At 41.7% G+C, this 20,480-nt stretch overlaps 1 protein-coding gene across 1 annotated transcript in view; it reads right to left on the bottom strand.

Annotated features, from left to right (window-relative positions):
- The window catches only part of LOC116669437 (neurexin-2), a 139,097-nt gene extending 122,235 nt beyond the window's left edge, over window positions 1-16,862 (bottom strand). The window contains exon 1 of the mRNA XM_032499321.1: window positions 16,580-16,862. The gene's annotated coding sequence lies outside the window, so the exon portion shown is untranslated. The remainder of the gene's footprint in view (window positions 1-16,579) is intronic.
- Window positions 16,863-20,480: the final 3,618 nt, after the last annotated feature.

Below are 20,480 nucleotides of genomic sequence, written 5' to 3'. Positions count from 1 at the left end.
CAAAATACTTCTGCTGGTTTATAAATTACTAAACCGTTTAGGGCCAAAATACATTTCTGATCTGCTACTACACTATGAACCACCCAGACCTCTCAGGTCATCTGGGACAGGTCTGCTTTCTGTCAGTTTCTATGCTCCACATATCTGGAACAAACTCCCAGAAAACTGCAGATCTGCTGAAACTCTCAGTTCTTTTAAATCAAGGCTGAAGACCTTTCTTTTTGACATTGCCTTTCCTTAAATGGCTGATCATTTCTTTAATGTTTAATTTCTTAAACTACACTGTAACTTTTATTCTTGTGTTTGATCTGTTTTTGTGTAAATAACTTTAATTGCCCTGTTGCTGAAATGTGCAGCCTTTCCTTGCCTTGTTTAAGTGGGTTGCTTCTTCAAACAAACAAACAACAACAACACCTGGGGCCTGTTGCACGAAACTAGGATAAGGGATTAAGCCGGGATATTCAAGTTATCCTGGATGAATTTAGCTTGGACTCGGTTGCACGAAACCAGATTGAATTAAGCCCAGCCAAGTAACCATGGAGATTTATTCTTTGCAGCTAGCCTGGTCCAGAGCAGGCTAACAGCCAGGCTAAGATTAATCCTGGAGTCTCATGTGTCAAATCAGATACCGTCTGATCCGAAATAAATGTGTTTAACAGTTATTGCGTTGTCTTCTGCATGTGTTCTGCTTTATTTTTATTAACATGCATTAGCCTACTTGTCACTTTTGTTTTCACGAGTTTGATTTAAACCCTACTACAGCTGTTTAGATATTAGGAATGGTTGCACTGGCACCCAGATGCGGAGTGGGACTTTTCCCGGTGGGACGGTACTATGTCGAGGCTGCCTGGCGTGCGGCCGCTGCCCGGTGGCTGCTGCCCGGTGGCTGGTGGCTGCTGCCTGCCAGCAGACTTGCGAGTCGCGTCAGTGTCCACTCTCTCTGTAAAAGTAGAGATGAGCAGCGCAGCGTCCGTGGTCTCAGCTTCAGGTTTATACAGGACGTGCTCCGGAGATTAAGTGTGACGATATTAATGTAGTGATATTCCCAGATGATAATAATGGCAGACTGGTCAGAGACCAAACCAATTGTAATTTATTATAAACACACAGGTCTGTTTATCATATCTTTATCTTGATAAAACAAAATATCTTTATCTTGATAAAACAAACACTCACCACCTGCCGCAACTCCAGCTCCTTTTTTACAAACGCCATGTTTTTCGAGCTTCACGTTCAAAACAATTAAAGTTAAGCTAGCAGTAGGCACTTAACACCGAACATTTCGCACTTTAGCCTACTGTTCGCTTGTACAAAATGTATCCGGTAATTCCACATTCTTGCTGCATCCTTCTTCATAGTTTGGCCTAACGTTATCGTTTTTTGTTTTTTTAACTTTGCATTCGATTACTTCATCTTTACTCCACCGCTGGGCTTGCCAAACGAAGACAGAACCTGGTTACGGGGGTAGCCACTGTCTTGAGACGTCAAGTGAATAGATGAATGTGGGACTGTACCATTCTGGGACTGTGGGAGGGTCCGCTCTTTGTGGCATTTAATGTACCATCACAGCAACTAGCCAGATTCCCATAACATTCATAATGGTCTTACCTGGTCCCGGGTTTTTTTACTCACCAATTGACGTTTCATCTAACACTAAACCAAATGTTGCTCTTGTTCAAAGGCCCATTAAAAGTAACCTGACAGAGAGAAATAGCCCATGTCAATAATTCTGCAACTCTATTATTTTGTTATACATCCGCTGGCAATGCCATGCAATCCGTCAATCTTGTCTGAGTCAATCTTGTCAATTTGATCACTCAACTCGAACCAATGCATATTTTAAGTGATCCACTGTGCTTAATAGAAACAATTTGAAAGAGAAAGAATGAATACAGAAAATGGTTTCATGCAATTTTTTGTTACTACTGAACTAAACTATGCTAGCCAAGGAAAGACGTCAAGGGAGATGCACAGTAGCTCTTATCAATTTCAGGCAGGCAAGCAGCCCACAGCTGGCTCTGACATACCTAGTCCTCTGCCCCTCTCTCGGGAGTCAGAGGCAGGGAAAATGCCTAAAGGGTTGTAAAAGCTATGCTCTCCAGTAAACAGGAATATGTTTAGCATTGTAGGTAAAGGTCTTAGAGGGTTAGTCCCTCTTTTTCTCTCTTTCTGTCTATGCTCGCTGTCCTTGCCTCTAATACTTGGGCGTGAACATAAATACATGTGATAGGTTCCAGCTCACGTTGCACCTAGAGTCATATTCCGTGCCCTCTTGGCTTCTTATTGTCTTTCTGTCCCTCCCTACTGGCCCTCCTCCGTCTCACGTCTCCTCTAATAGGAATGGATGATAGCTGCATTCTCTTCCCTCCACCACATTACTTCCCACAACTGCCCCTGCACCCTCAAGCTCACCATCCCATCTCTCTGTGGATACTTCCCCCTGAGTTCACAGGCTGCCTATTTGACGCAGTACAGTCAGTGGAGCATATGAATGAAGGATGGGATGCTTTGGTAGCAATAGGCTAACCGAGGAGGTAGGCAGGTAGACGGAGCGGAAAGGAAAGCCTTAACCCACATGTGGGAGTCATCTGGGTATTAGCATTACCATGGGACCTTTCTCTGCACTAACCTGTAAAGCTGGGATTTCAAACAGAAATCATACAAGGGACTCAGGGGCTCAGGGAACAGTTCAAATCTACAAAATGTAACAGAATGGCACATGAGCCCCAGCCTGAGGGACTGTTTGATGCCCCCCCCCCCCCCCCCCCCCCCCCCCCCCCAGGAAATGACTGCCAGAGGTGAATTTTGTATCCACCTGTTTTCCTTCCTCCATAAACAAATGCATTAGCCATTCCCAAGGCCTTAGTAAATTCATTAAAACAGCAGGGAGTGGACTGGGGGGAAGGGGGGGGGGGGGTACTTCCAACTGACAGACAGCCAAGGTGAGTCAATGTTAAACCACAGGTTGCTCTCTGCATCCTCACCAAAGCTCATTTCCTCTTTGTCTCTGGTTGTCTCTTGTTCAGGGAGACTCTTCCTGTGTTAAGTGGAATGAGAATCTTTTTTTCTTGCCCTCTTCATCCCCTTCCATTCCTTCGTCTGTCTTACCAAATCATATCTTCTCCTCCCTCAAACATTATTCTATGGGCCAATGGGGTGCCATTCTCTCCTCCTATCTTATTATTATCACTTCTCATTCATCTTTACTTAATTCATCCATTTTTTACACATCCATTACTTCCGACTCAACATTGATTTGAAGCTGCCTGTGCGTCTGACTGACTGCACTTTGCCCCTTGTACTGTGCTTTGTACTGTGTGTTGCTGCACACTGGTGGCATAACTACTATCCAGAGTTAACACATGCACACACACAAACACACACAAATTGGGTTACTGCAGCAGACTATGAAAGATAATGAGATACATGTATTCACTTAAGATGGAGAATGCATGAATATATACATTTTGATGTTGTTGCCCAAAAAACCTTGTACATAAGCATTTACGCATTCTCCAACAATTGAAAATGTCAAATATGCATTGCAATCAAGCTCAGTGCAACAGCATTTTTCACAGTTCTTGAGCAGTTGAGATTTTTCTTGAGCCGTTTGAGCAGACATTTTGGACAGGATTACATACAAGGTACAGCAGCACACACAGCACAAACATAAATTCCGCTTTAAATGCCCCTTGTCTTCTCCTCTTTCACACCCTCTCACCTCTCTCTCTCTTTCTCTCTCTCTCTCTCTCTCTTTCTCTCTCCCTCGCTCTCTCTTTCTCTCTCTCTGTCATTGTAACACCCAGCAGCTGTCCCGCGCCATGTCGTGGCCTATCAAGACCATCTGTAGGGGTGGTGCCACATCAGCATACTGACTTTACCCTTCCTTAGGTCACAGGTGGTGCTGGGGGACATCAACAGGGCACACACATGCACAAAATGTATACACATATACTGATATGCATATTCATATAAAACCTTTTCTAAAAGGACGTGTAAGCACTCTGAAGGATGTGACCATTCTTGCTGAAACAGGCATTGCTGAGATTTTAAGTGGGATAAGATAAGATACCTGAGACATTGCTCTAAAAAACACCATTAGCTAACATCTCAAATTCACATACATTGCACAACTGCTTTCCTACGATACTTCATGAATCAATATTTCCTCACTGACATACTTCCTTCCGTACTCCCTCCTTAAAACCTCAGAAGTTGAACATGCCATCAGACATCTCTGCACTTCAAAAGACCTTACATAAATACTCCACAGCTACCTTAAGTGCACTGAGAGGCTTGGGCTTAACACTCCATGACCTCATCGATACATTTACACCATGACCTGACGCAAAACCAGCGGCCCAAACATCAAAGAACTCCAGTCAGCAGTTCTTGGCCTAAGCCTCTATTATGCCGGTCTGGCTTGATTTAAAAAAATAAAAAACACAAAGAAAGAAATGCCAGACGCAAAGCAAGAGTGGATTAAGGGAGAAAACAGAGGGGTGGTGGGAAGAGGTGCGGGAGGGGTTGAAAGTTCTGCATAGTCATCACTAGTAGGGCTGAGAGCTGTAAATCAGACATAATTATAGTATCCCACAAGGGCCGCAAGACCTTCTCACAGGCTTTATACAAGTCAATAATTAATAAAAACAGCAGCTTAAGCCAATACTAGCCCACACACACACACACACACACACACACACACACACACACACACACACACAAAGGCCTTTGTAATGTATTTAGAAATACTGTAGGTCTGACTTGGTCATGGTTTTTTTCCTATCTAATCCATGCCATTACTGTCTGCAACAGCAGTGTACAAATATTGTAAGTACTGTTAGGATGGTAAACAACGACTTGGCCAAACCACACTCTGAGGTAGAAAAGACGGAAAGTTAGAGGCAGAGAAGGATAAAAGATTGCAGCACAGTTCAAATGTGTGCAGTTTAAGTCCCCCTTAACACACGCGCACACACACACACACACACACACACACACACACACACACACACACACACACAACACACAAACACACACACACACACACACACACACACACAACCTCTAATCCATCATAAAAAAGCCAGAGCAGCAGTCTTTCTTCAGGGAGCTGTCGAGGGAGGAACAAGAAACTAAGAGTGTATACCATGTCTATGGTACACACACACACACACACACACACAAACAAAGTGAGAACTGTGCTGGAAAGTGTTTGGAACTGGGGGCTGAAAGAACAGCTCCTCAGTGCTACAGTAGAAAAAGAGGCGGGGAAACAGTGTGCAGCAGTCCAGGATCTGGAGCTATCCTAGGTGCTGAAATCCTCTCACTGCCTCAGAAACAATTGGCTGGAGAAGAGATGGGAGAGTGGAGGCAGAATTGGTTGAGGAGAGTAACTGTCCAAGACAATGAATCAACAGCATGGCTCTCCCTCTCTTTCAGCACTGGCTGTGTTGCCGTGCATGGAGAAAGCCACTGTGTTTACTTATACCTTTGATATGCAATTGAGTTTTCCTGCTGACTAAGCCTGCTGACTGAATAATCCTATTCACGGACAGAATGGAGCACCTGAAATTAAAAACAACTAAAAAGGTGTATATTTGATATACAGTATATACATTTTTTGTTTGATACAAAATTTAAAAAAAGCAAAATATGAAACTAGGATGAAAAAAATTATCAAACAATAAAATTAACTCACTACAATGCCTTGTTGTATACTTAACGTTTTTTTTTCCAATATGTTGAATATACTAGAATGTTAAAGTATATATAACATCAACAATGCTCTTCTATTTCCTGAATACGAAATGTCATCGTTATTCTGTCTGAGCAACACAGACCGTGGAAAAGTGAGAGTAGGTGACTGGAAATTCAGATGAAGTGTAAATGCAGAAATAAAAAAGGCTTGGCAGTATTAATAGAACATTGTGGACATACTTTACTTTTCATTAATACTGTATTGTACATTGACTCTGTAAAAAAGATTTCTATTTAAAAAGTTGGTTTCATGTTCTCCACAGCTGCAATGATGAAATATGAGTCCAACAGTTTACACTGGGCAAATCGATGTTGAGAGTTTTGTAACACAAATGATAGTCTAAATTCAATTCATTATTGATATCTACCCTCTTCTAACATCTAACATCTATTGGTGAGACACTATATTTTACAGCTAGAGAGAGAAAAATGATCTAGAAATGTTAAAAGTATTGACATTTTCTACAGAAATGGTGTTTAAATCCTAAATGTCCCTCTCTTCAGAGCATGTCAGCTATATTATGCGGTGTTTAAAGTTAAAAGTAAGACATCTTTGTGCGATTGGAAAGTAAGTGTAAAACCCATTTGGCTTTGTGAGTGAGCCACGGCCCTGTTCTTCAAATGTGGCTGAACTAATTCATGCTGTTGTCTGTCTAAAATAATCCCGTTTATTGTCATCTAGCTAATTAGGTTATTTGAAAGCAGTTTCAGAATTGATTTGAATGAAGTTGTCTTGAATGACAGCATACTCTTATTTTGAAATGAGATCTCAAACTGTATCTCATGTTATATATTGTATCCTGTATATGTAACTTCTAATTATAAATATGTATTTGTGAGAATTACAACATTAGATCATAATGATTTGCATGTTTTAATCTAAAATTGTATTTATATTTATACATATCAACACTCATAATTGAAAATCTAAGAAAGTGAGCCATTTGTATGTGAAAATTAGCTCATGTATGTGTCTTCGATATGTTCTGATTTCGGTATATTGCTTTGTTTTCTGTCCCTTCTTTTCTGGTTCTGTCTTGTCTCCTTGTGTTTGTGTTCTAGTGTCCTCCTTGGTCTTGTGTTATTTTTTGGTATATGTTTTAGTCCTGGGTGGCTCCCTTGTCTTGTCTAGTTGTAGTTTCTGTCTCGTGGTCTCTTGTGAGAGTCTGTATTATATGATTTTTAGATTTTGTTTATGGACTTTGTCTTGTATTTTTTGGATCCTTTGTTTGCTGGACTCTTTTGTTAATAAACCCTCTTTTAAACTCTCTCCTGTCTGCAGGCCTGTCTCTGCGTTTTGTTCCTCAATCCCGTACACCATCACAAGCTAACTGTCAATGAGCCGGCACTTTTGCAGGTTTGGGCTTAAGGACGAGTTGCTCTGACAATACTTTAGGATTAAATTCAAACCAGCTTTGAAAACTCCCAAAATTTAGACTCATGTCAAATTGTTAACACAGTAATTTGGATAACTGTTACTGTTGGCGCACGTTTGTTCCTTTGTTTGGTCGGAAATTAACGCATGGCATCGGACTAAATGTGTGTCTTTGTAATAATTGCCAATTAACAACCAAGAGTTTAAAAACTTCACTTTGGATGTGACAATCTGTTTATTTAAAGGAAACAAAACTAATCAAACAAAATAACTGCTCTTTTAATCTTAACACATCATCGCACACCTAACCACGGTCAAAAAACTGTGACCTTGATGTGTGCAACACCGCTAAACCAATTAGGCCACATTTAAATAAACTTTTCCACCTCCAGCATCACACGCTGGTCAACCAATGAAATGGCTCCAACAGTTATGTATGCACAAATAACGGGGCCCAGAGTGTGAGAGCTGAAACAATGTGAGTAAAGAACTGTCCCTGGTACTGAATTGACAGCAGCTTAACATACACTGGCAAAGACTAGAGCTGTCGATGAAGTACGTGTTGCTGAAGTGTGCTAATGGGCCATGTACACACAGCATGTCCTTCCTTGATGGTCATGAAGTCCTTGCGGCTTATCCCACGGTGCTTCTTGCACCCATTGTCCCTGGTTCAGCTCTCCGGCTCTGAACCGGAGAGCCTGGAGGTGGCAATGCACTGTGGGATGTGCCACGAGCGCTTAATGACATCAAGGAAGGTCCCTGAAATTCTTAGACGTGAAGCTAAGCATTTAAATGTAAGTAGTAGATGGAGGAGAGCAGAGCAGAACAAAGATACAGAAATTAATATTAGGAAGTGTGAAAACTAGAGAAGGGAAGGTTAGGGTTGTTTTTGCAGATGCACCAAATAAGTGATGAACATACAAATCACTCGGCTCCAATTGGATTCAGCTTCAAAATTCCAAACTGTGTAATACATGGCAGTTGTCATGAAATGTGTCCTTATTTTAGAATACATTTTCAGAATAAATCTAAGGCAAAATTAAAAAAAAATTCTTTTATGTAAGTGATTCGTACCACCTGGTTTAAATTGTTTTTAATAGAGGTTCCGAGTCATATCATCTTTACACGCTCCAAAGTTTTCTTATGGCCCCAGCACACATCTGTTGGGCTCATTAAGTTATTATACTGTATACATTATAGACACAGTGTATTAATTCAAATGGTCAAATTTAAAAATAGCTTCTCTGTGGCAATCCATGTTAGTTAATATTATTGGCAGAAGACATCATTATTCTCTTGCTGATGATGTCTGAATACGTTAAATAGGGATGGGAGACTGGAGATTCCTGTTGGGATATGTTATTTTATGTTTTGGCCCCATTAATAATGGATGATTTGAAGTGCTGATGTGTTCATTTTGCAAATCTATGAAACCGCCTGGAAATTGTGAAAACCACTGTACTGTACTACTGTGGATGCATGGACTTCATTCCTGTTTCCCCTCCCTGAGAACACAAAAAAAAAGAATAAACCACGACGAAGATGGAGAGCTTAATGTTAGAGGAGAGAACAACACAATCACTTTCTCCTCATTGACTTGCTCCGGGCCACACAGGTGTGACTAAGTCTTATAGATTCATGGCTGATGGCAGATTAGGGTTAGCGAGTGAATAGTAGGTAACTGGAGCAAAGTTGCCTTGCAGATCCATGGAGAAAATGGCTTGACAAGAGAGAGAGAGAGCTTTGGATCGATAATGCTCTGAAGAAGTTTGACTTTGGTGGGGCTGGCTTTTCAACACATCATCGGTACTTTGGAAGTTTGAGGTCTGCTGGGTTCCTATGATCTGCCTGTTTGTCTTTTTCTCTCTCTTCTCCATTCTTGTTTTCTCTGTTGATTGCCTGTCAGCCTGGGAGCTATTCCCGGTGATGATGTTTCTCCTAACTGTGTGGTAAACATTATGAAAAAGCTACATTTGTGATGTAACTTAATGCTTGCGTTTTCCTTTTTGTTTGTCTTTCATTTCATACAGTCATTTGTCATGTTGCACTGAGAGAGTTCTTACCTCAAAACTGGATAAACATTGCAAGGAAGGTTTTAGTTTATCCTTGTTCTTATCCCTGTTGTCTGCAATTTTATGCAAACTTAGCCCAAACAAAGGTCAAGAAATCTTGTATTGAGTCATCCATTTTGCAAAAATGGTGACAGACATTGGTGGAAAACCCTGACATATTCCCTGGGATCCACTCTGTAAAAACAGGCTCAAGCATCTCTGCTGCTAATACCATCTGTGACACACACACACACACACACACACACACACACACGCTACAGCTTGCTTTACACCAAGGGCCATTTGAAATTGCAGTTATTCCAGGGAGTCGCTGCAGAATGGGAGGCACACGTCACCATACATGCCAGTCCACAAACACCCAGGCCAAATGGTGTATGACACCAGCTTGGAAGAGAGGGAAAACACTGATGAATCCTGGACTGCTCCTTTTGGAAATGAGAGAGAGAGACAGAAAGAGGGAGAGTGACTCGGGAAGTGCTAAACCCCCGCAATTAACACCATTGATGGGAAGAGTGGCTCTGATCCCAAAACAATTAGATCTGGTCTTATTTAATTTGTGGGCCATGATTTAAAAGGCTGCAGCTTTGGACATTGCCGCTAAACCAGAAGTGTTCTAAAACACTGATTACATCGAAATAGTATTGGCTATAATGACATTGTAGGTTGTATAACAACAAGACACTTCAGCTTAGCATCTGTGAAGTATAGGCTGTGGTGGTTTTGCACCACACTTAACCTGTCCAAAACCCATTCTGTCCAGTAATGGGACTTTTTTTAATGTGAGTCATGCAAGCTATTACTGCTGATCTTAACAGTTCCTCTTGTTAAACAATTCACTACTGATGGCGCTGGAAATGATCACTTTTTGTATGTCAGAGGATTTTTCCTGGGAAAAGGCAAAGACATTGAAATCAAATGTTCTGTATCACTATTGTGCTTTATCTGTTATAGAATGGTTCCCACTAGGCAATAAAATTACTTTAAAATAAATGTATTTATTATAATGTTTAAAATCTAACTACTAGGAGATGGAAGTTTTGCATTGGGTTGCGTAGGAGAAAAACTTATGCAGCCTATAACAGCAGTACACTGAACAGCTAAGAATGTGCAAGTATGGAGAGGGACACGGTCCAAAAGACTAAAGAAAAGGCTGCACTGCATCAGAGCAGTTAGTCAGCAAGTCTCACTAAAGCTATCTGAATGGATGGTTGGATTGAAACGGCTGGACTGAGATGGAGGGAGGAACGGATGGTCTGTGACTCTGCTCTCCCTCTCTCTCTCCTCCTCCCTCATTCTCCCTCCTCCCCCTCTTTTCCTCGTACATCATGTAGACACATTCAGCCTTCACGTCTTTGCTTTTCCCCTTCAAACTGTGAAAGCCAAAGCGGCACATCGGTACAAATGTGACACAGGCCTCATTTGCCCCTGACAAAGAGGAAAATGGCACACAGAAAAAAATCTGGTATGGTGCAAGAAAAAATGAACACCTTAGCTATCAAGCAATCAATTGGTTCCACGACCAAAAAGCAAAGAAAATGTTGAAGAAATGCAGTTAGTGCATGATAGGAAGACACATACCAACAATACAACAAAAATAAAGCTAAATGGGAATTTGAGTGCCCATTTCATTTCTGTGTTTCTCTTTTGAATCACAAAATGGTGTCATCACTCAAATATGCTTCTCTATGCCTGGCTCATTACAACTGAGAGAATAGTGCTGGTTAATTGTTTGACACGTCCTGCTCAACCTATGTCCTTAGCTGCTGAGAGCGCTCGACGTGAGAGTTCTATGGGATAAATGGTGGCTGTTCCCACACTCTGCCCTTTGGCTATCTGCGTACAGAGCACCATCATATCGGTGACAAGAGAAGCGTGATGAAGGTTCGCTGGCTGCACAAACCCAATGCAGGCCCCGGCAGCAGCAGCAGCTCCACCACCTCTCTAAAAGGACCCATTGTGCCCCACCAAAGCCTTTCCCTCTCTACAGTGAAGTGGCTATTGTGGCTCGCAGAATAGCCATCCCTCTCCATTGCCTGGCGAGCAAAGTGATGCCGTGATGGGGCTGAGTGTGACTGATGTAGACAGTATCTCAATACCCTGACCCCCATCAGCCCCCGAGTGCCCCCTGCTGCTCGGCCCATTCTACCCACAGGTGGGGAAAATCCAGACCTAATTTCAGCCAGTGAATAGAGCGTAAGAAACAGCTGCATTCTATTACTGGAAATAGCTACAATTCAGAATGAAGCATGAGGTTGAGTTGTGCGCTTGGGACGTTTTAGCATGTATGGCTCAAGTTTGGACAACTTGTATTGATTTTGCTGCTGCAGGGGTGATTCCACTTAAATATTTTCCTGCATGACAGGACGGCCAAAAGCCTTATGGATTTCCTGGAGAGGAATAAACTGTGGTGGAGCACAACAGTTCTCTTAAGGGTACTCGACTTAGAGGAATACTACAATAATACAAAACAGTTTTTCAAGTTGCTCTGCTGAGAGTCAGTTTAGGAAGTTCAAAAGAAGAAAAAAAACATGAACTAAACAGAGACAATACAATTAATAAAAGTGCGTCTGAGGAAGCTCGTCCGCCATTATGTCCATGGCCTTAGCTACAGCTCATGTGTGACTCATATACAAATCAGTTTAGGGAACATAAACACATCTACATTCAAAGTGATGACTCTAAACTTCCCTTGGGCTGCCTATATTCCCTGCATCTTTGAAAACTGCTAGTATATTGTTCATTTGGAGAAACAATCTCATAATTATGCTTTGTTGACCATAAGAAACACATTAATTAAACATTCCGTGAGAGAAAAAAAAGCTTATTGTCGATTATGTTGCATTTTATTGCATAAGGCTGTGTTCAAATAGCAATAAGTGACTGATGGTAATGTCCATCATTTGACTATGGAAGCAAATGCTATTGTTTAGTTATATTTGCAAGTGTTATGCAAACAAATTGCATGATTATGCAAAACTAGAAACAGTGTGGATGAGTGATATCCCACATCATACGGATTAGTGACTAACACCCACTCTTCAATTATGAGCATAAAACTCTTATGTGGGGTTTTTTGTATCCCATCTCCCTGTTATGCAACCTGCTCCACTTTGAAATAGGAATGCTTTCACAGCTAACTACTGTACATGTTAGCATACCCTGGAATGGATAGACAGTCTTGGTGTTTATAATGACACAAAGCCAATGGGCTCTGCAGTACAAAACAGCCACTAGTGTGTACTACTGAGGATTGTCTTCAGGTTGCAGGTGAACATGATATATCATCATCAACAGTGAGGCTACATCAGCTTGTTTTGTCCAGAATGTGCCCTTTTAAGTGGGAGGAAGGGAGTCTGGGGTGATATTTTTAAACATGAGAAACAGCAGCTTCCTTTGTGCTAGAGTAATTTAGGTAAACAGCTCACTGGCGGGTGCTAAAGAGATATACTTCTCACATCTGAAACATAAGCCAGCCCTAAAAAACTCTCCAGCCAAGAATTCTCTCAGGTGTAGGCTGGGTGACACCCATAGGAGATGAGGTGAGAAAGAAATAAGGCGCTGACATGATAAGTGGCTTCAAATGCCTGTTTGGTTTTCTTGATTATTGATACTCCTCTATTCTCTTTAAGAAATTCAAGCTGAGCCAATTAAAAGGCGAGAAAAATATGGTAATGCAAATATTTCAAATCATCCCACTGGAGGCTACAAAGAACATCTTCATTAATTCATTGGCCTGCTTTTTGGGGGTTACTCAGATATGAAATGAACGGGGCTGGGATTACATTACTTTCAACTATTTGAGACAAGAAAAAAACCCTCTTTCAAGATTCACATGTACTTGCGTGCTGTGCTGAATGAATTCATGACCCAATCTTTGTGGAATACAGTAGAGTATGTGGCACAAATCCAGGATTTTAAACACCAAAGTCTCTCAACTCTTGCTCAATTAGAAAGACCAAAGGCAAGTTGTTAAAATCCGCACAGAACTCAACTGCTACTATCACACGTCAATTTTGAGCCTTTTTCTCTGCAGCCGACAGCGCGGCAAGACATGTACTAACTTAGACATCCTTAATAATAAATGTCCTGCTAGACTGACTAATATTAGTACAAATCTAGACAGAGATATCCTACCGCCATGGCCACACAGGAGGAAAAGGGGCGTAACTTGATCAGATCGATATAGCCTCTCTTTCTTCCTGTTTCTCTCTGTCTACCACCCCTTTTCTTTCTCTCTCCAAATCCATCCTTGCAATCACTCAGAGACAATGAGAGGTATTTCAATCCATCTCTCCATCATACGCTGTTCCACCTCTACTCTGCCACTGCTTAATCAAAGGAGAAAAGCAATAGAAGGGCGGCACAAAGAGCCGATGGGTCAAATCTTCCCTCATCACGGCCCTACCAGCTAAAATGAAGGGCGTGAGGAGGTAGTAGGAGGACATCTTTCATTTTCCTATCACATTTCCTCCCCTTTTTATGCAAGTGAAAGTGTCTGTCTTCTTTATAGCTCCCCGTAAGCTCTTTTTACCTCGCTTCTCTTCCACTCTGCAGGCGGATGGTGAACGGATGGACGGGAAGATGGATAAAACCCATACGGCAATCGGCAAAAGAGTGAGTTAATGACGCATATTGCTCTCTTTGCTGCCGTACGAGGGATTACAGGAAGATTACCCATTCTGATTCTCCTCTCTTCCAATTCTGCTGTCTCGGTCTCTGTGGTGGTAAACTGGAGGGGGGCGACGGGGCGGGGAGGGACGTGGGGAGGAGTGTGAGGGCCCATGTTTTGATAGAGGTGAGATAGAAGACAGTGCCTCGGCTCTCTGTCAGGGGAAAATGACAGCTGCTCAAAACACTGACCTGCGAAAGGATAGAGTTTCTGACTGATGCCTGCAATCTGACAGCTGCTTCGAGGGCTGTGCTCGGCCTAAATATACCCAGCATGAAACTGAATATCTTATAAATCACATGAGATCCAGCTCCTTCATCAAGTTCATTCTCTGAGATTAACTCGAACAAACTGGGTCTACACACTTCCTCCACAGAAAGTGGACACTTTATGATAAGGCACATTATGCATTTGAAAAGGTGTTGTTTTTCTGCAGCATTCAAATGGCATGCTGATTGTGTGTTGACCCAGAATGATGGCATTTGAGTTGAAAAGCCAGAGATTTGTATTCAGGAAAGTTGTTAGGAGCCTCATGTCAGAGGGATGAGTGAAAACAAAGAGAAGAACAGGACCTCAAATCCACTTTTTGCGCTAGCAGCATAACAAACAGGGAAAAGGTCTGGAGAAATTATTCAAATTGCAGGGGAATTTGCAATTATTATAAGTCATCTCAACCCACAAAGGCAATGTTAAGCACCCTCCATGAAGTGCACTGAAAGCTCTGAGAACAAAAGTGGAATCATATGGGTCCATTTTCTCCCATATGCTCAGTGTGTATTATTATAAAGGGGAGACGCTATTTAGGTATTTCCAAAGCCTATTGTCTAAACTAGAGTCATTAGACTGGATTGATGGTGGAGACTTTTTTGTGAAAGTTGTATTTATTTATTTAATTTTTTGCCAAAGACAAGTGTAAAGTCTTTCTACACGGCTTATAGGCCTGGCTTTATGAGATCACATATTTCTGGCCTGAGAAAGAAACCAAAAAATGAGTCACATCACATTGCTGTATTTCTTGCACAGGGCTTTATTTGCATTAAGAGGATAGCTAACTCAATACGCACTACCACGTCTTGTGTGTGGTTCAGACAACCACCCTTACTGTATTGTATTTTCCTTAGGAAGGTCAAAGGAAGCAATGAATTCAGGTCAGTCCATCAGAGTAAAACACTTCTCTGCATTCGTCCAACTCCACTAGAGTGAGCACACTGTGAATATCTTCTTTGTAACCGTTAGCAAAGTCTTTAAGATGAAAAACAAAGTGTATTACTCCAAGAGGAAAGATGGTCTTTTTTTTAGACAAATTATGCATATTCAGATATAATGAAAAATGACAAGTCAGTGGTCTTATTGTGGAAAATAGTTGACACACCTTCAGTACAAAAAGGAAGAGTAGGTCACTTTTCCCACAGGCGTTTACAGTGACTCTCCGTACGTGGTGTCTGCTTCCTGCTGTCCTCTCTCTGGTCCTCACCTCCCGTCTCTGCCTCTGAGCCGCTCAACTACAGCTCGTTTAATTAGTGCAAGTACAACTAACCCCACAACCCGACGTGTATCTCATAATTAGTGATCCACCAGTTTGTAGTAGTTGTTATTCATTCTCTGGTTGGGAGATTTGGTGTAGAGACACCGTTACGCGCCCCAGTGGGCGTTTGGCGACACGGTGGCGCAGGAGTCGAATACAGTCGCAGTATAGTCGGCGCAATGTATACAGCCCCAAAATATCCACGATGGGTTAGACATGTTGACTCTACTGTACACATTTCAAACTCGTCGTGCTGATCACATTTAATTCGAGAAAAGACTTCTGAGATAGCGTACCACCGTAGAGGGGGATCACAGCCATCCTGCCATTCAGCAGCCAATTATAATGCAGCGGTTTAGTAAAGAAAGTATACCCTCCAATGGCCTAATTCCCCGCGCCATGAAGATTTTTATTTTAGCATTTCAAAGATACATCACTTGTAAATATTGTTATATAAATTAAAATGAACCCAGTCGATGATGGGAAATCATGAATTCCAGCATAATTTTTTTCATTTAAGAGATTTGGAGTGAAGGAGAAGTAGGTGTGCGAGTAAGCAGTCTGTGTGTGTGTTTGTGTGTGTGTGAAAATTAGGCCACATGTATCATCATTAACTGAACACACAGCGTCTCACTTGCTATAATTTGGGCTATTGTTTTATTCTAAAGCGGAGCAGTTCAAATAAAACGCTACCTTGAGTGTCGGAAGCTGAAAATAATAACCCCTCACAAGTCGTCTGCGTAAACACATCCACAGATTGAAGAAGCATACAAACTGACTTTCACTGAGCACTGTGATATTTCTTGCTGGATTCCCACACTTCGACACGCGTGGCTTTAAAACATACCCCCCCCCCCCCCCCCCCACACACACACACACACAAACTCCGGATTCAACGTGTCTGTGTCTGAAAACAAAAATCAGACCGAATCCACTCGCCTCCCAAATCTCCTCCAAATATTGACCCATTACGCATCATTGCTACCGGCTCCTTCTCAGCAGAACAAAGCCAACACTTGTTCCTTATTGGACTAGCGTATGCAAATGAAAAATAATAATCTCAACATCACCTGTCATTATTTGGGGGGCGTTAGCAGAGAGTGATAAATCCTCGCAGCCAGAAAAAACAACAACCTTCAGACGCATACAGTCACAGCAAAGAAGAGAAAAGTCCTTACTTGTGTTTTGCGTCAATCCCTCCGATTATATTCTCCAGACTTGGGGAGGTTTGTAAATATCCCTGGACATAGACTGGATGCAGTTCACGCTTCTGTGTTTCTTTCTTTTCATCCAGAGCGTTGAGCAGACCACAACGTAGGTTTCCTTTCCCCCCTCTCTCCTTCAAGACAGATGTGAACGGTCCTGGCCGAGTCGCTCCACCTGCATCCCTGTTGTCAAGCCCGCCACAAGGCACACCATGACACTTCACATTGTTCCTTTCAAATTAAAACTCCTACATTGATACGCATCTCTGGGTCTTTTATTGTGGAGGTTCCGCCACCGTGTTTCTAGCGGATGCTTCTGGGTGTGTGTGGGTGAGTTGACGCATCTCCACCTGCATCCACTGGAAGACACAGCGGCATCAGTAGCAGTGGCAGCGGCACCGCACTGAAGAGGCCGCCCGCAGAGACACGCCCCGCTCCGGTTGGCTACTTCACCCTGGGCAAGGGAGATGAGAGGGCGGTGCTGGAGATGCTGTCCAAAAAAAAAAATCCTCCACTTTATTGGGTCGCACCTGACAGGCGGTGGAGATTTTTGAAATTCTTCCCCCAAACTTCCCGTTGGGGGTTTTTCCCTGTCCTAAAACCCCTTTGAATTTTGGGCGGGGATCCCACCCTTTCCCAGACCTTATTTTCCCAAAAACCAAAACCCCTTACGTTTTGGTTGCCATTTTCCCCCCAAATTTTCATGCCCAAAAAATCCCCAAATTTGGACCCTTCACGGGGGTGGGGCCAGAAAACCATTTTCAGGGCAAAGGTTGCAAAAAAAAACTAAATATCATTGGGGTGGGGGGGGGGAATCTCGAACCAACCCCACATTTTCCCCAAAGAACAAAGGAGGGGATCCCCTTTTTTCCCCTCTTTAATGTAAGGGGTTTTTTTAAAATCCGACATAAACCGATTTTAAAAAATTTTTTTTTTTTTTTTAAAAATTTTCGCAAGATTTTCCCCTTTTTTTTAAAGGGGGAAACCCTCCCCCCCAGCCCCCCTTTAAAAAACCCCACGGCCCCGGGGGAACTCAATTTCCTAATTTTAAATCCTTTTTAAAAAAAAATTTTCTTTTTGAAAGTGAAGGTTTTGGGGGATGTTTTTTTATAAAAAACTCCCCTTTTGAAAATTCCAGGGGCCCCAGTGCACTTTGCAAAAGGGGGAAACAAATGGGGGGGCAAGGGGACCGGGCCCCGGGGATTTCCCTTTTTTAAAAGGTGGGGCCTTTTCCAGTTTTCCAAAAAAATCTCATAAATGTCAACCAGGGTGGGAAAAACATTTGTCCCAAGAAGGAAAATTTAAATAATACATGGTGATAAAAAACCCCATAAATTTTAAAGGGGGCAAAAATCCCCAAAACAAAACCCAAAAAAAGCTCCCGGATTGTGTGGTTGAAAAAAAACCCTGCCAGTTTTAATTTGTTAAGAAATGACAAAAAACCCCAAAAAAATTTGTTTGGGAAAGGAGCTTAAGGGTTTCAAAATCAAAGCAACCCTACTGTTGCTGAGGGCCGTACAACCCTCCATAACAAAAAACGGGGGTTGGCACCGGTGGTCGCAGATGGGGGGAAAAATTTTTCAATGAAAAATCAGGGGGGTTTTCCCCGGAAATAGGAAAACATTAAGATTAAAAAAAACATGTTTGGGGCAAATAAGAACCGTTTAACCCCTAAAAAAATTTCCCCCAAAAATTTAAGGGGTTTCTCCTGGACAAGAAAAAATGTGGATCCCCTTTGGAAAAAATGGAAACCCAGGTTCCCCTTTTCCCAAAAAAAATTTTGGAAATTTTAATTTTCAAAGGAATTTGGGGGAAATTTAAAGTATGGTTTGAAATTTGGTAAACTTAAAAGTATCCCCTTGTCATTGAAAAATTGTTACCAGATGATAAAGGGTAATAATTGAGAAAAGGGGGGGAAAACAAAAATAGGCCCTCCATAAATAAAAATTTTTGGGTTAATTTTGGGGGAAAAACTTTTCCCTTCGGTGAGGAAATGTTTTCCCGACGCTAAATTGGCCCAAAAAAAAAAAAAATCACCTTTTTAAAATTGATTTGGCAAAAGGGTTTTCCCGGGGCCCACAAAGTGAATTTTTTGTTACTTTCAATCTTTCCTTTTTGAACAGGGGCTGCAATAAAAACCCCTTTCCAAACGTGGGGTGGTGGTTTTCCCCAAATGGGGGGAAACCCGGGCTTCTTTTTTAGAAAAATAAAAAAAAGAAAGAAAAAAAAACAGAAATTTTGAAAAGTTTTCCCTTGATTTTTTTTTTTCAAGGAAAAGTGGGGGACCCCCCTTTTGCAGGGGGGAAAAAAACCCATTTCACCTTTTCTTACACGATTTCGACAAAAAAGGGTCCGGGGTAATAACCCAAATAACCCTTCAAAAAAATTTTTAAAACCTGCCCCAAAACCCGTTTCATGGGAGGGGTTTTTTTTGGGGCCCGAAAATCGGCAAAGGAGGGAGAAACACTAAATTTTTGGGGGCCCCGCTATTATGCCCCCCCAAGGGTTTTTTCGGATTTACACAGGGGAATTTGGGGGAAACATCACAGATTTTAAAAATTTTTTTTAATTTTTCCCGTTTGGTAAAACTCTTTGGGTTTAAAACCGTTTGGGGAAAAATCGGCCCAAGGGTAACCCCCCCTGGGGTTTTTTTCCAACGGGAAAACGGGCGGACAAACCCTTTTTCCCTTTTTTCCCCAAATGTCTTTTTGGGAAAAAGGAATAATACCCTAGGGGTTTCTAAAAAAAAAAAAATTTTCCCCCCCTTAAGAAAAAAAATTGCCTAATTTATAATTAGCAGAAGGAAAAATTTGGTCTCGATTTCGGAAAAAAAAAAAAAAAAATCACAAAAGTTTTTTTTGAAAACATTTGGGGGCTGGAAAAAGAAAAGCGAGGGGGTAATCCTTTTGGGTCTGGCTTTCCCCGAAAGATCCCCCAAAAATAAAAGGAAGGGGGGGAAAACCCCAGGGGGTTTTTAACAAAACCCTTAAAATTAAATTGGGGTTTTTTTTTTAAAATTTTTCCCCAAAACCCTTAAAACGGGAACCAAAAAAAAAACAAAAATGGGGGGGCCCCCCCCAACAAAATTTAAAAAAACCCCCAAATTTTTTTAAAAAAAACTTTTTAAAAATCTCCATCACCTAAAATTACCCGAAATTTGATCAAAAAAACAAAAAGTTTAAAATTTTTTTTTCCCCCTTTTTTTTAAAACCAAAAAATTTTAATTAACTTTAAAAAAAAACCCAAAAAAGATGGGTTTTTTAAACCCATTTCCCTTTTTTTCCCAAAATTTTTGGCCCTTTTTAAACCGTAAACCCCTTGGGGTCCTTTTAATTGGTTTTAGAAAAATTTTATTTTTTCCCCTTTCCCCCCCTTTTTTATGGGGGGTTGGGGGTTTTCAAAGTGGGGGTTTTGGGGTTTTTTTTTTTCTTTTTTGGGGAATTTTTTCCCCAGTATTCCCTGTTCCCCTTGGGTTTCCCCGTTTCGGGCTTTTGGGTCCCGGGGCCCCCCCGGGTTTTGTCCGTCCCCTTTTGTTTTCTTGGGGGTTTTTCCCCAGGCCCTAGCCGTTCCCTTTTTTTTTGGGGGGTTTTTTTCCCCCCTTTTTCCTTTTGCCTCTTTGTTTCCCCCCCCCCCCCCCCTGTTAAAAAGGTTTTGTCAAGTATTTTTTTCGTTTTTTTTTGGGGCGCCGTTAATTTTTTAAATTGGGTTTTAGGTAAAGCTCTTTATTTAAAAGGGGGGGGAACCGTGGGGGAAAAAGGTCCACCTTTTTTTGGTTTCCCCTGGGTTTTCTGGGGGAAACACGGGTTTTCTTTTTGGCCGGGGGTTGGAGGGGGTATGGGGGGTTTAAGGGAGTTTTAAAATGTGGGGGGAAAAT

The sequence above is a fragment of the Etheostoma spectabile genome, chromosome 19, assembly GCF_008692095.1.
Source record: "Etheostoma spectabile isolate EspeVRDwgs_2016 chromosome 19, UIUC_Espe_1.0, whole genome shotgun sequence".
In the NCBI taxonomy this organism is placed as follows: Eukaryota; Metazoa; Chordata; class Actinopteri; order Perciformes; family Percidae; genus Etheostoma; species Etheostoma spectabile.
This window is presented reverse-complemented; position numbering and strand designations above follow the sequence as displayed.